Here is a 13,958-nt window from a genome sequence, read left to right as displayed (position 1 = left end):
TTGAGGTTTCACAATAAAATTATGACCAAATAAATAGGGCAGGTATAGTATTTTTATTGTATCTTGCTGCAACTTTTCAAGGAGCTATTTTTGTTTCCTGTTTTATAATGAGAAAACTCAGAATGAGGGATGAAGTGACTTGTCTTGGGGCACACTAGAAGAGCTCTGGAACCAGAATTTGCAGGCGATGGATTTCAGAAAGATTATTTGTGCCCCTTTAATAGACAATATTCAGTAAATGTTTATTGACTATATAGTAAGAACCCTGGTGGCTTAGTAATTAATGCATTGGGCTGCTAACTACAAGGTAAGCAGTTCAAAACCACCAGCTGATTCACAGGAGAAAGATGAAGCTTTGTACTCCCATAAGAGTTGCAAAATTTGAAGCCCATAGGGGCAGTTCTACCCTGTCCTATTAGAGAGTTATTTTGAGTCAGTGAGGTAGTTAGTTTATTGTGCCAACCTGGCTGAGAAACACATGTGGGGTTAATTGAAGGACACAGGGATAAATGGCTCCGTGAACCTTGCCGCCTACTGAGTTCTCAGGTCTCTTGCTTTTTTCTGATGGTCAGACCTGGGTGCAGCTGCCTTAGCCAGTTCCTTGCTTTAGCTGTCAAGGCTCACTTCCTGCAAGACGTCCCTGAGGAGAAGCCGCATGGACCTAACCTGATGCAGCCCTGGGTGCTGGAACAACCGTGTGGAGACCCCTGCCAGCGTTGAGATCTTACACATTCAGACTCGGCTTTCCTCCTGTTGCCGGCATCATTGCATGTGTGTTGTGAGATGGAGGAGAACTCTGTGGATTGATGTCGGACATATGGTTAATGTTGGACTTGTGGGCTTGGGCAGCACTGGGTTGTGATCTTTTCTTGATGTGCACTTAACCTTTATATAAAACTCTCTCATACATGAGTTTCTGTGGATTTGTTTCTCTAGAGTACCCAGACTAACACAGTCAGTATAGACCCAATGACTGAGTGATAAAATAAGTAAGGTACTAGTTTACGTTCAGGAGGCATAGTGATAGGCTATAAGAACAGTCTTTGTCCTCATGGAATATATAGTCTATAGGGGGATATAAATGAAAAGTAAACCAACAGCATTAAAATTGGAGAAACTAGCCAGGGAAAGATTTATAAAGATACAAGAGTATAATAGAGAACCTACAGTAATTTAACCAAAGAATGAGTCAGTGTAGTGTTTGGGCACAATCATCAAGAGCGTGACATTGGAGCAGTTTTAGAAAGAATTCAAATGAAAGAGATCGTAACTGATGTCAGATGGATCTTGACTGAAAACACAGAGAATAACAAAGATGTTTACCTGTGTTTTATTGACTTGATCATAAGTTATGGATAATATTATGAAGAAGGAAATTTCATAACACTTTTTCATGCAGAACTTATATATAGACCAGCAGGCAGTTGTTTGAACAAAATTAAAGGGGTGCTGAGTGGTTTAAAATCAGAAAAGACGTGCATCAGGGTTGAATTTTTTCACTGTATTTATTAATCTGAGTAAATGACCTCAGAAGCTGTACCATATGAATGGCAATGCGGTGTCCAGATTGGCAGAGACTCATTAAGACCCAGCAATAATGTAGATGACACAACCTGCTTGCTGGAAGTGAAGGGGACTTGAAGCACTTACTGATGAAAATCAAAGACCACACATAAGTGGAGAGCAAATGTTTTGAGAATGATGAGGGCAATGAATGTACAAATTTGCTTTACACAATTGATGTATGTATGGATTGTGATAAGAGTTGTATGAGCCCCTAATAAAACAATTTAAAATCAAAGACCACAGCTATCTGTATGGATTTATACCTCAACATTAAACAAAAATTCTCACAACTGATTAAGCAACATCACAATAAATGGAGGAAACACTGATGTTTTTGAGGCTTTTATTTTATTTGGATCCATAGTCAGCATCCATGGAAATAGCAAGAAATCAATGGTTATTGCATTGGTCACTTCGTTTCAAAAGACCTCTTTAAAGTGTGAAGAGTAAAGATGCACTTCGAGGACTAAGATACACCTGGCCCTAGACATGGTGATTTTGTCTAATATACACGGGAAAACTAAAAGACAATAGATGCCTTTGAATTTTGGTGCTGGTGAAGAATATTGACCATACTATGGATTTCCACGAAAACAAATCTCTCTTGGAGGAAGTACAACCAGAATTCTCAGGTAATGTGGGCCGTGTTATTAGGAGGGACCAATCCCTGGAGAAGGACATCATCATGACTGGAAAAGTAAGAGGGTCAGTGAAAAAGAAAGAAGAGGGATTGATACAGTGGCTGCATCACTGGGCTCAGGCAGAACAATGGTATGATCATGGTGCAGGACCAGGCATTATTTTGTTCTGTTGTTTGTAGGGTCACTGAGTTAGAACTGTCCCCAATAAAAGGTTAGTGTGGAAAAGAAGCATGTAGGCAGAGGAAGAGCATATATATACAAATGCTTGGAGATAAGCCATTTAACTCTGCAGGAGGTAAATGATAGTACAGCGGAAGTGTAATAAGCAAGGTGGGAAAGAGTAGTGCTGAAAGTCAGTCTGGAATGAAGGTAGAGGTTAAATTAGGGAGGTACGTATAAGTCATAGAAGTGAGATGTAATCAATTATGGCCCTTATAGTCATAATCCCTTTTGTGATGTATTTTAAATTCTAGCCTCTATGCCTTTAGCTATAATCTTCCAAGTGTGTTTTTAAAGCATGTTTTTGTTAGGCAAATGGGCAGGATTAAGGTGGGATGTATTGAGTCTCTGCCTTACCATTAATTAGATGTTATGTTTCTTCTATGGATAGGTATAAGAAGAATGGGAATACTAGATCAGTATATTGTGTTCATGTACAACCTGTATATGGATCACGAGGCAGTTGTGTGAATGGAACAAGGGAATCCTGCGGTTTGAAATCAGGAAAGGTGTATGTTAGGGTTGTATCCTCTCACCATACTTCTACTCAGTCTGTATGCTGAGCAAGTAACACGCTCGAGTACATGAAGAATCCAGCATCAGGGTTAGAGGAAGGCTTATTAACCTGTGCTAGACAGATGACAAAACTTTGCTGAAAGTGATGAAGACACTTGATGCCATAAAGGGTTGCAGCCTTCAGTGTGAATTACAACTCAATGCGAAGAACACAAATCCTCACAACTAGAAAGAGTGAAGTTGTCGAGGATTTTGTCTTGGTCGATCTGGTCATGGAAGCAGTAGTGGAGAGATCAAAAGATGTGTTTCACTGGGTCAACCTGCTGCACAAGAACTCTTTAGAGTATTGAACTCACAATCTTCCATTTCTTGGGTATATTCTGCTGAAAGAGACAAACCCTCCATCAAAGTTTTCCCTTTGTGACCTCTGCTTCCCGACAGCTTGCAGAAGATCTTTGACTTTTGGACATTGGTCGTGGTTCTGGATTGCGTTTTGCTCGCTCCTGCCTGATCTCCCGGGTCTTGAGACTTAGGAGCACCCATGGCCGTTCAAGCCAGAAAGCTTCATGAGTTCTGTGAGATACAGAGTGAACGGAACAGATGCGAGGGAATATATGAATATCTCAAGGAAAATGGAACAGTATTACCTTTTAGAAAAGTTTGGCAATTGGGGATATATTTAATCTCCACTTCCTTGGAACTATTTTGTATTAATTCTTCTAAAACTGGTTCTCAACCTGTGGGTTGTGACCCCTTTGGGTGTGTGTGTGTGTGTTGAACGACCCTTTCACAGGGGTCGTATGATTCATAACAGCAAAATTATAGTTAGGAAGTAGCAATGAAAATAATTTTATGCTTGGGAGGGTCACCACAACATGAGGAACTGTATTAAAGGGTCGATGCATTAGGAAGTTTGAGAACCACTGTTCTAAAAGAAAGTATTAATACAGAAACAAATGAGTGACCATCTGATTTAGCCTTTTAAAAGATTTTCAGTTAAAATCCAGGAAGAAATTGATGGATTTATAGGACTAGAAGGATTGAGGAAAAGTGAGTTTCAAGAATCATCTGGAAATTATTTGGACTTGATGTTAGGTGAAGAAGAAAAACTAAGGATAACCTCTGAATTTCTAGTATGTCAAGATGTAATTTACTGAAATGGTGAAGACTGAACGAGGTGCATGTACTGGGTAAAGGGCCAGTTAAATTTTGGATATGGAGAGTAGTGTGGCATTTTCATACCTAGATTGAAGTAAATGTAGGAGTCTAGGGTATTGAGGTGTAGTATTTAAAATCGGGAGTGGATGAGATCCCCAAAGAAAGTTAAATCTTGGTCCTGTGGGAGGAGAGATTATATTATTATTCCCTACCCTAGAAATTCTATCCCCTGGAGGTACCCAGATAAAAAATTGATTTATTTGTTTATTAAATCAAAGAATTTTGTTTGGAGATTCTGCCTTGAATTGATTTTAAGCTGATGAGTTAAGGCTTCCTATCAGCTTTTAAAATCCAAGTGGGCTTTGTTTTAGATAACCTGATCAAAACCACAAACACCCTGCAACTGAGTCAATTCTGATTCTTTGTGACCCTGGAGGACAGAATAGAATTGCCTTTGTGGGATTCTGAGGCTATAAATCTTTATGGGAGCAGAAAGCCTGATCTTTCTCCTCAGGATCAGCTTTTGGATTTGAACCAAAGATAGCCTGAAAGAGTGAGTGGGTGAGAGAATTGTAACCTATTTGATGGCATTATCTGTTTACAATTCAATAGTTCAATCAGATCAAGAAGAGTTGTACAATCATTACCACAATCAATTTTAGGACATTTTCTTTTTGTACTCATTTTACTCATGTAAATATTTTTTTAATTGTGGCAAAAAATACACAACAAAATATTCTCAACTAGACATCTAGCCCAGAAGCAAAAAGCCCACATGGAAGATGCACACAAGCCTGTATGATCATGAGGGGTCGAAGGGACCAGGTATCAAGCACCAAAGAACAAAAAATCTTATTGTGAATGAGGGCAAGTGCGAGATGGGGACCCAATGCCCATCTGTAGACAACTGGATATCCCTTGCGGAGGGGTAGTGGGGAAGAAATGAGTTACTTGGGTGCAGTGTAGCATCGATGAAACACACAACTTTCCTCTAGTTCTTAAATGCTTCCTTCTCTCCCCCCCCACACCCCACTATCATGATCCCAATTCTACCTTACAAACCTGGTTAGACCAGAGGATGTACAGGGTGCAGATAGGGACTGGAAACACAGGGAATCCAGGACAGATGATCCCTTCAGGACTAATGATGACAGTAGCAATACCGGGAGCGTGGAGGGAGGTTAGGGTAGAGAGGGGGAACTGATTATAAGGATCTACATATAACCTCCTCCCTGGGGGATGGACAACAGAAAAGTGGGTAAAGGGAAACGGGCAGTGTAAGATAAAATAATTTATAAATTATCAATGGTTCATGGGGGAGGTGCGGGAAGAGGGGGGGAGAATGAGCTGATTCCAAGAGCCCAAGTGGAAAGCAAATATTTTGAGAATGATGAGGGCAACAAATGTATAAGTGTGCTTTACACAATTGACATGTGTATGGATTATGATGAGTTGTATGAGCCCCCAATAAAATGATTTAAAAACAAAATTCTCAACCAGAAAAACTTGTACATTTATAATTCAGTGCCACTGATTATACTCTTTGTGTTGTACCATTATTGATATCCTTTTCCAAATTATTACACTACTATTCACATAAACTCAATGTCCCCTAAGCAAAAACTTTTCCTCCTTCACTCATGGTAACCATTTGTCAAGTTTGGTTTCTCTCTTTTTTTTCCTTCAAAATATATTCTTTATTTTTTGCTTTAGAAATGAACAATTTTTGATAAATAATTTATAGGTATCGACATAATTCTAAACATTACTGTATTCCACTTCTTTTGAGATACAAAACTGATTGTTATTCATTATTTAGAATTTTATTTTCAACCTAAGTGTTATTTAAAGAACCTTTTTTTTCTTTTAAAGTTTATTTTTAAAATAATTTTTGGGGGGCTCATACAACTTATCACAATCCATGCATACATCAATTGTGTAAAGCACACTTATACATTCATTGCCCTCATCATTCTCAAAATTCACCTTCCGATTGGGTTCCTGGAATCAACTCCTCATTTTCCTTTTTTCCCTTTCCCTCTTTCCCTCTTTCCCCGCTTCCCCACTCCCTCATGAATTCTTAATAATACATGAATTATTATTTTATCTTACACTGCCTGGCGTCTCCCTTCACCCACTTTTTTCTGTTGCCCACCCCATAGAGGAGGTTATATGTAGATCCCCGTGATTGGTTCCCCCTTTCTACTCTCCTTCCCTCCTGGTATCGTCACTCAGCGTTGGTCCTGAGGGGTTCATCTGTCCTAGATTCCCTGTGTTTCCAGATCTCATCTGTACCGTTGTGCATCCTCTGGTCTAACCAGGTTTGCAAGGTAGAATTGGGATCATGATAGTTGGCGGGAGGAAGCTTTTAAGAACTAGAGGAAGGTTTCTCTTTCAGTAGTTTTCTTGATGTGATATCGACATATCTTACACATCGATGGATAAATCTATCTGTTATATCATCTGTCATTGGACCTCTGGTCACTTTCCTTACTTCCCTAGAACTGATTAGTAGTGTCAATATAGTATGTATTACTCCAAACTTTTATGTGAATATGTTAACATATTTTTGAATTATAGTTTTCTGTATTTTCTCTGCAGCTTGCTTTTCCCCCCCATGTAGTGGCATGTCTTTGATATTTTTCTGTGTTAATGTTCAAAGATTTACCACTTTTGAACTCTTTAATATTTCATGCTGTCTTAGTTATTTAGTGATGCTATAACAGAAATATCACAAGTGAGTGACTTTCACAAACATTTATTTCACGCAATGCAGTGCAATCATTAATGAGTTTATTGACTTTTTAATTGTTTTTTATAATGTTTTTGGGGATTTGAGAAAGTTTATGAACAAATTTGTTTGTTTTTGAAATCATTTTATTGGGGGCTTGTACAATTCTTATCACTATTCATACATAATCCATTGTGTCAAGCGCACATGTACATTTGTTGTCAGAACACATTTGTTTTTAATAATTTTTCATACATACTTTGATTTATGACATTGATTACAAGTCCTCCACTACTTAACAGAAAATTTCCTGCTTCTTTCCTGCGTTTCCCATTTCTATCTCTCCTTCTCTCCTGTTCCTTCCTATCTTTTGAAGTTTAGTCCTGGCAGATGCTGTCCTTTGCACCTCAAATGATTGATTGTTCTAAAGATTATGTACCTCCCTGGGTTCCTTGTTTGTATTTGCTTATGATGTAGAACTGTCCTGTCCTTCCACTGAAAGCTGAGCCACAGGGTGAGTTCCGTTCCAGGCCCAAAGGCTATTTCAGGGCCAAGGCCTTAGAGGTTCTGCCAGTCTCTACCAGACAAAGATTTCTCACAGTGTACAACCCCACTGCTCTTGAATCAATCCCAACTCCAATGTCTGTCATTAGAGAACTGCCTTATAGGTTTCCAGGGCTGTAAATCTTAACAGAAGCAGACTGCTACATTTTTGCCCTGTTAAGTGGCATGTGGGTTCAAGCAGCAGGGCTCCACTTAGTTTAGGAGGTTAGATGTCTGCATTTAGGGCTGTAGCTAGCTCTAAGGGAAAGCTTCCTTTGTTGACTCTGAGAAAGGTGTTTGTTTCCTTTCTGTGACCTTTGGGTGCTTAGAGATCTCCATGTTTTGGGAGGTTCTCTGTGTAAGGACTTTGGGTTTAAAGAATGCATTTCATGCTTAGCTCATTTCTGTTTTCTTGGGGGTAGTGAATCCCTCTTCTCTCTGCTGATTTTTCTTTCCCTTTAACTCTCGTAAGGTAAAACGTGTGATATGAGTCATTCTTTGTAGGGCTGGGGCTCCAGATACACTCCATACTGATTCCAGAAGGTAATTCACAGTGAGAAGGAAGACCCCTCTTTCCTCCTAATCCATTCATACAGCTTTCTTTTCTGTTAGAAGTTTCTTGGGTATTTCTCCTGTTTGTCTTTTTGGGTGGGTGTCAATGGCAACATGAAATATGGTTAGGTGCATTTTATACTCCTGATTTAAATTTTACGCAATGGTTAAAGTGCTTGGGTGGTAACCAAAAGATGCGTAGTTTGAAACTACCCTCTGATCCCTTGGAGAAAGAGGTGGCAGTCTGGTTCCATAAAGATGACAAAGAATCATAGCCATCGAAAACCCTCTGGAGCCCATTGTACACAGAGGTCACCTTTAGTTATCGGCTCTTGGATACTGTTTAAGGAACCCTGTTGACTCGGTGGTTGATCAATGTAGTGGTGACTGAAAAGTCAGTGGTGTGAAAAGCCAGGTGCTTCGAGGGTGAAAATACTTGGCAGTCTGCTTTCATAGAGTACAGGTATATTTCCACTGTATACCACTTTGATATATTGCCCTTTAAAGATAGGGCATTTTTACAAATTGAAGGTTTTTGGCAACCCTGCATCACGTGAGTATTTTGAGATGGTATTTCCAGCTACATGTACTCACGTCATGTGAGTCTCACATTTTGATAATTTGCACAATTTTTCATAATGCTATTGTACACTCAGTAGACCATCCAAAAATAACTAAACTCACTGTCATCGAGTTGATTCTGACTCATAACAATCCTAAAAGTCAGGGTAGAACTTCCCCTGTGGGTTTCCAAGACTGTAACTCTTTATGGGAATAGAGAGCCTCATCTTTCTCCCATGGAATTGACTGGTGGTTTTGAACTACTGACCTTGAGCTTAGCAGCCCATCATGTAGCCATTATGCCACCAGGGCTCCAGTAATAGACTGGATAATAGATAGTATAAACACAACCTTCATATGTACTGGGAAATGGGGAAAAAAGATACATGACTTGATTTATTGCAATACTAGTTTTGTTGCAGTGGTCTGGAACTGAACCGACAAATCTGGGGCATTCCTGTATCAGGTTCTACACGGTACTTGGCATCCCTTTGTCCAGAGTCACTCTTGTATTCCCTCAACCTAGTAAACTTTCTAGACTGGTTTGGATGTGAGAGGAATAAAAAGGCATGTCTAACTGCTGTCTTTCCAAAGAGCTTTCACTCAGTTTGCTTTGCTTAGCTATTTTAGTACTAGCCGTAGGCATAGGATAAGAAAGGTGCCTGAACCCACTGAGGATTCAGCTTTGGAAAATCACATCTTCACTTTGGATTCAGGGTTTTACTTTTTCCAGGCCTGTTAGAGCCATTCTTAATAATAAATAATTATTAATGACCAGTTAGCTACTATTAACCCATATTTATCTGCTTCCCAGCTTTCAGAGTTTTTATTTCTTTTTTAAAAATTGTTTTATTAGGGGCTCATACAACTCTTATCACAATCCACACGTACATCAATTGTGTAAATCATGTCATCATTCTCAAAACATTTGCTTTCCACTTAAACCCCTGGCATCAGGTTCGCATTTTTCCCCTCCCTCCCTGCTCCCCCCTCCCTCACGAACCCTTGATAATTTATAAATTATTATTTTGTCATATCTTGCCCTGTCCGACGTCTCCCTTCACCCGCTTTTCTGTTCTCCGTCGACAGGGAGGAGGTCACATGTAGATCCTTGTAATCGGCTCCCCCTTTCCAACCCACCCTCCCTCTACCCTCCAAGTATCGCCACTCACATCACTGGTCCTGAAGGGATCATCTGCCCTGGATTCCCTGCGTTTCCAGTTCCTATCTGTCTGTACCAGTGTACATCCTCTGGTCTAGCCAGACTTGCAAGGTAGAATTGGGATCATGATAGTGGGTGGGAGGGCGGGGAAGCATTTAGGAACTAGAGGAAAGCTTTATTTTCCATCCTTGCTACATCACACCCTGACTGGCTCGTCTCCTCCCCGAGACTCTTCTGTAAGGGGATATCCAGTGGCCTACAACTGGGCTTTGGGTCTCTACCCCGCACTCCCCGCCCCCATTCACTACGATTAATTTTTTTGTTCTGATGATACCTGATCCCTTCGACACCTGGTGATTCCACAGGCTGGTGTGCTTCTTCCATGTAGGCTTTGTTGTTTCTGAGCTACATGGCCGCTTCTTTACCTTCAATCCTTTAAGACCCCAGATGCTATATCTTTTGATAGCCGGGCACCATCAGCTTTCTTCACCACATTTGCTTATGCACCCATTTGTCTTCAGCAATCGTATCATGGAGATGAGCACACGATGATATGATTTTTTTGTTCTTTGATGCCTGGTAACTGATCCCTTCGACACCTGGTGATCACACAGGCTGCTGTGCTTCTTCCATGTGGGCTTTGTTGCTTCTGAGCTAGATGGTCGCTTGTTTATCTTCAAGCTTTTTAAGACCCCAGATGCTAAATTTTTTGATAGCCAGGCACCATCAGCTTTCTTCACCACATTTGCTTATTCACCCGCTTTGTCTTCAGTGGTTGTGTCGGGAAAGTGAGCATCATAGAATGCCAATTTAATAGAAGAAAGTATTCTTGCATTGAGGGAGTACTTGAGTGGATGCCCAATGTTCTTCTGCTCTCTTAATATTAAACCTATAAATATATGCACACAGACCTATTTCCCCATTCTCATTTATAAATATATTTGCAAGTGTACATGTCTTTATATGGACCTCTATAAATGCTCTTTGCTCACCAGCTCTTTCCTCTAGCTTTCAGAGGTTTTTAAAAAAATCATTTTATTGGGGGCTCATACAACTCTTATCACAACCCATACAGTCATCCATTGTGTTCAAGCACATTTGTACATTTGTTGCCATCAACATTTTCAGAACATTTTCTTTCTACTTGAGCCCTTGGTATCAGCTTCTCATTTCCCTCCCTCCCTCCCCCACCCTCCCTCATGACCCCTTGATAATTTATAAATTTCTTTTCTTTTTTTAAAAAATTTTTCTATAAATTTCTTTTCATATCTTACTTACACTGACCGATGTCTCTCTTCACCTACCTTTCTGTTGTCCATCTCCCTGGAATGGGGTTATATGTAGATCGGTGTATCGGTTCTCTCTTTCTTCCCTACCCCCTTCCCCTTCCCCTCCTGGTATCGCTACTCTTATTATTGGTCCAGAGGGATTTATCTGTCCTGGATTCCCTGTGTTTCCAGCTCTTATCTGTACCAGTGTACATCCTCTGGTCTAGCCAGATTTGTGAGGTAGAATTGGGATCATGATAGTGGGGGTTGGGGGAAGCATTAAAGAACTAGAGGAAGGTTGTATGTTTCATCGGTGCTATACTGCACCCTGACTGGCTCACCTCCTCCCTGTGATCCTTCTGTAAGGATACTACAGTTGCCTACAGATGGGCTTTGGGTCTTCACTCTGCACTCCTCCTCATTCACAATGATATGATTTTTTTTTGTTCTGGGTCTTTGATTCCTGATCCCATCTACACCTCATGATCACACAGGTATGCTGCTGTGCTTCTTCCATGTGGGCTTTGTTGCTTCTCAGCTAGATGGTCACTTGTATTATCTTCACGGTGTTCAGTTTTATTGTATTGCATTTTCCCAGTTCTGGGGGGTTTCTTTTTCTTTAAGACTCTGTCACTGTAGGTTTTGTGGGTCTGTCCATGGAAACTTAATTCTGGGTTAGAACCATCGATTTTGTGGTTAGGAGTCTAGTACTTAAGTAGACAGCACCACCAGAACTCCTTCATGCATAAGTGCTCAACCCATCTTTGTTGAAAGTAATCAATGAATTACCTTGGTTGCAGCTAATTGCTCTTTGCTTTCTCACCACTCTTCCATCTTAGCTACTTTGTTCCAGTCCAGGATCCCTGGTGTTGCAGTACTATCTGTAGGGTTGCTAACTGCAAGGTCAGCAGTTTGAAACCACCAGTCTCCCGAGGGAGAAAATGAGGCTTTCTACTCTTTTAAAAAAATAATCATTTTATTGGGGGCTAATACAATTCTTATCACAGACCATACATACATCCATTGTGTCAGAACATACTTACACTTGTTGCCATCATCATTCTCAAAACATTTGCCTTCTATTTGAGCCCTTAATATCTGTTGCTCATTTTCTCCCTCCCTCCCCACTGCCCCCTACCTCCTGAACCCTTCATCATTCATAAATTATTATTTTGTCATATGTTACACTGTCCGACGTCTCTCCCTGCCTTCTTCTCTGCTGTCCACCCTCCAGGGAAGAGGCTATACGTAGATTCTTGTAATCAGTTCCCCGAGGCTTTCTACTCTTGTAAAGTGTTAAAGTCACAGAAACCCACAGGTGCAGTTCTCCCTGTCCTGTAGGGTCCTTATGAGTCAGCACCGACTTGATGGCAGTGAGTTGTTTGTTGCATCCAGGTTGACCTCCACACTGCTGTTGGAATTAGCCAGCCTCATTCTCTGTAGGCCTTTGCAAGATGTCACGTAGAATTCCCATCTCCCAGTTTTCCCACAGCTGACAGAATTTCACATCTTAGTGTCAATGTCAAGGAAGTCTTCTCTCATTGCTTAATAATCTAAGAAAAGTTATCTGTTCACATGTTTTTGTTTGTTTTAATGAATGTGTTACAACACTCATAGCGACCCGGCCCCTGGGTTTCTAAGGCTATCACTTTCCATAGAGGGCCTCGTCTTCCTTCCTTGGAACAGTGGGTAGTTTTGAACTGTTGACCTTGCAATTAGTCCAACTTGGAACCACTGTGCACCCAGTGTTTCTTAATGTGTTCAAAGTAGGCAATACACTTGTTAAAAAATTAAAACACAAAAAAGATAACTGTCACCAATTTTTTCCTACTCTTCATCCACTTGCCAACGTGGTACATTCTTTTTTATTTTAAAAAATATTTTTAATACATTCTCTATATTAGTCCTTTTATTCTTCCCAAAGGCCTGCGTATCAGTGTAAAATTAGCAACATATACGAAGCAATAAGTATTATTAAACCCTTCTTTAAGGGTGCTTTTTACTGCATTATTAACTGCTTTAGTTTCCCATCCCACCTACAGTTTTATTTCAGTATGTACTCACTCATTCTTTATTTTATCCCCTCTACCCTGAAAATCCTTTGATTTCTCTTCAGAAGTAGTTCTACTTCCATCTCTGCAGTCAACTTCATCTTTTACATCTGCTGAAGAACATTGCCCTGCAAGTTAGTTTCTTCCCTGTCTAGCTCATTATTAAGTCTCTGGTTTCATCATAGTTTGGCATTTAGTAGGCCTCCCCAAATTGTAATTGAATACAGTAATCAAGCAATTGAGAGTTTTGGCTCTTTATAGCTTCCTCAGTAGGCTTCCTAGTTGTATCTGACCTAGGGCAACTAAGTTGGGAGTCTCTAAGCCATCATTTCCTAATTATTAAAATGTGACAAAAATTATACCTATGTCAAAAGTTGTTTTGAAGATTTAGCTTTAAATTGTATTTTATTTGGCTGCTGAAACAAATGATCATCCATTGAGTGACTAAAGCAACAGAAACTTGTTTTTCACAGTTTCAAGGCCAGAAGTCTGAAATCATTTTTATTGAACTGAAGTCCAGGTGTCAGTAGGGCCAGGCTTCAATTGGAGCCTCCAGAAGAGACTTTGTGTGTGTGCTGCTTCTAACTTCAGATACCTATAGGAACGCTTGGCTGTATCTCTCCATTCTCTGCCTCTGTGGTCGTAGTGCCTCCCTCTTCCTCCTTTACTTTGTGATTGCATTACAGCCCACTCAAACAAGCCCAGGTAATGTCACCTCAAACATCTGTGGTCTGCGTAGACTTTGTGCTAGGTAGCATTGACAGGTCCCAGGGATTAGAGTTCTGGCATTTTTTTTTCTTATCATATAATTCAATAGTTCCATCATATCAAAAAAAGTTTTACAATCATTTACCTCAATCAATTTTAGAACATTTTCTTCTTTGTTGGACCCATTGTTACTAGCTCTTCATTTTCCCCAACCTCCCCTGCCGTAATTCTGGCATTTTTAAAATTTTTTTATTTTAACAATTTATTGGGGCTGATACAATT

At 40.1% G+C, this 13,958-nt stretch overlaps 1 protein-coding gene across 1 annotated transcript in view; it reads left to right on the top strand.

Annotated features, from left to right (window-relative positions):
* The window catches only part of ZMYM2 (zinc finger MYM-type containing 2), a 106,142-nt gene that overhangs the window by 16,932 nt on the left and 75,252 nt on the right, over positions 1-13,958 (top strand). The gene's annotated exons all lie outside the window — the stretch shown is intronic.

Source organism: Tenrec ecaudatus, chromosome 11, assembly GCF_050624435.1.
Source record: "Tenrec ecaudatus isolate mTenEca1 chromosome 11, mTenEca1.hap1, whole genome shotgun sequence".
Classification (NCBI taxonomy): domain Eukaryota; kingdom Metazoa; phylum Chordata; class Mammalia; order Afrosoricida; family Tenrecidae; genus Tenrec; species Tenrec ecaudatus.
Note: the sequence above shows the minus strand (reverse complement) of the source record. Positions and strands in the feature narration are given on the sequence as shown.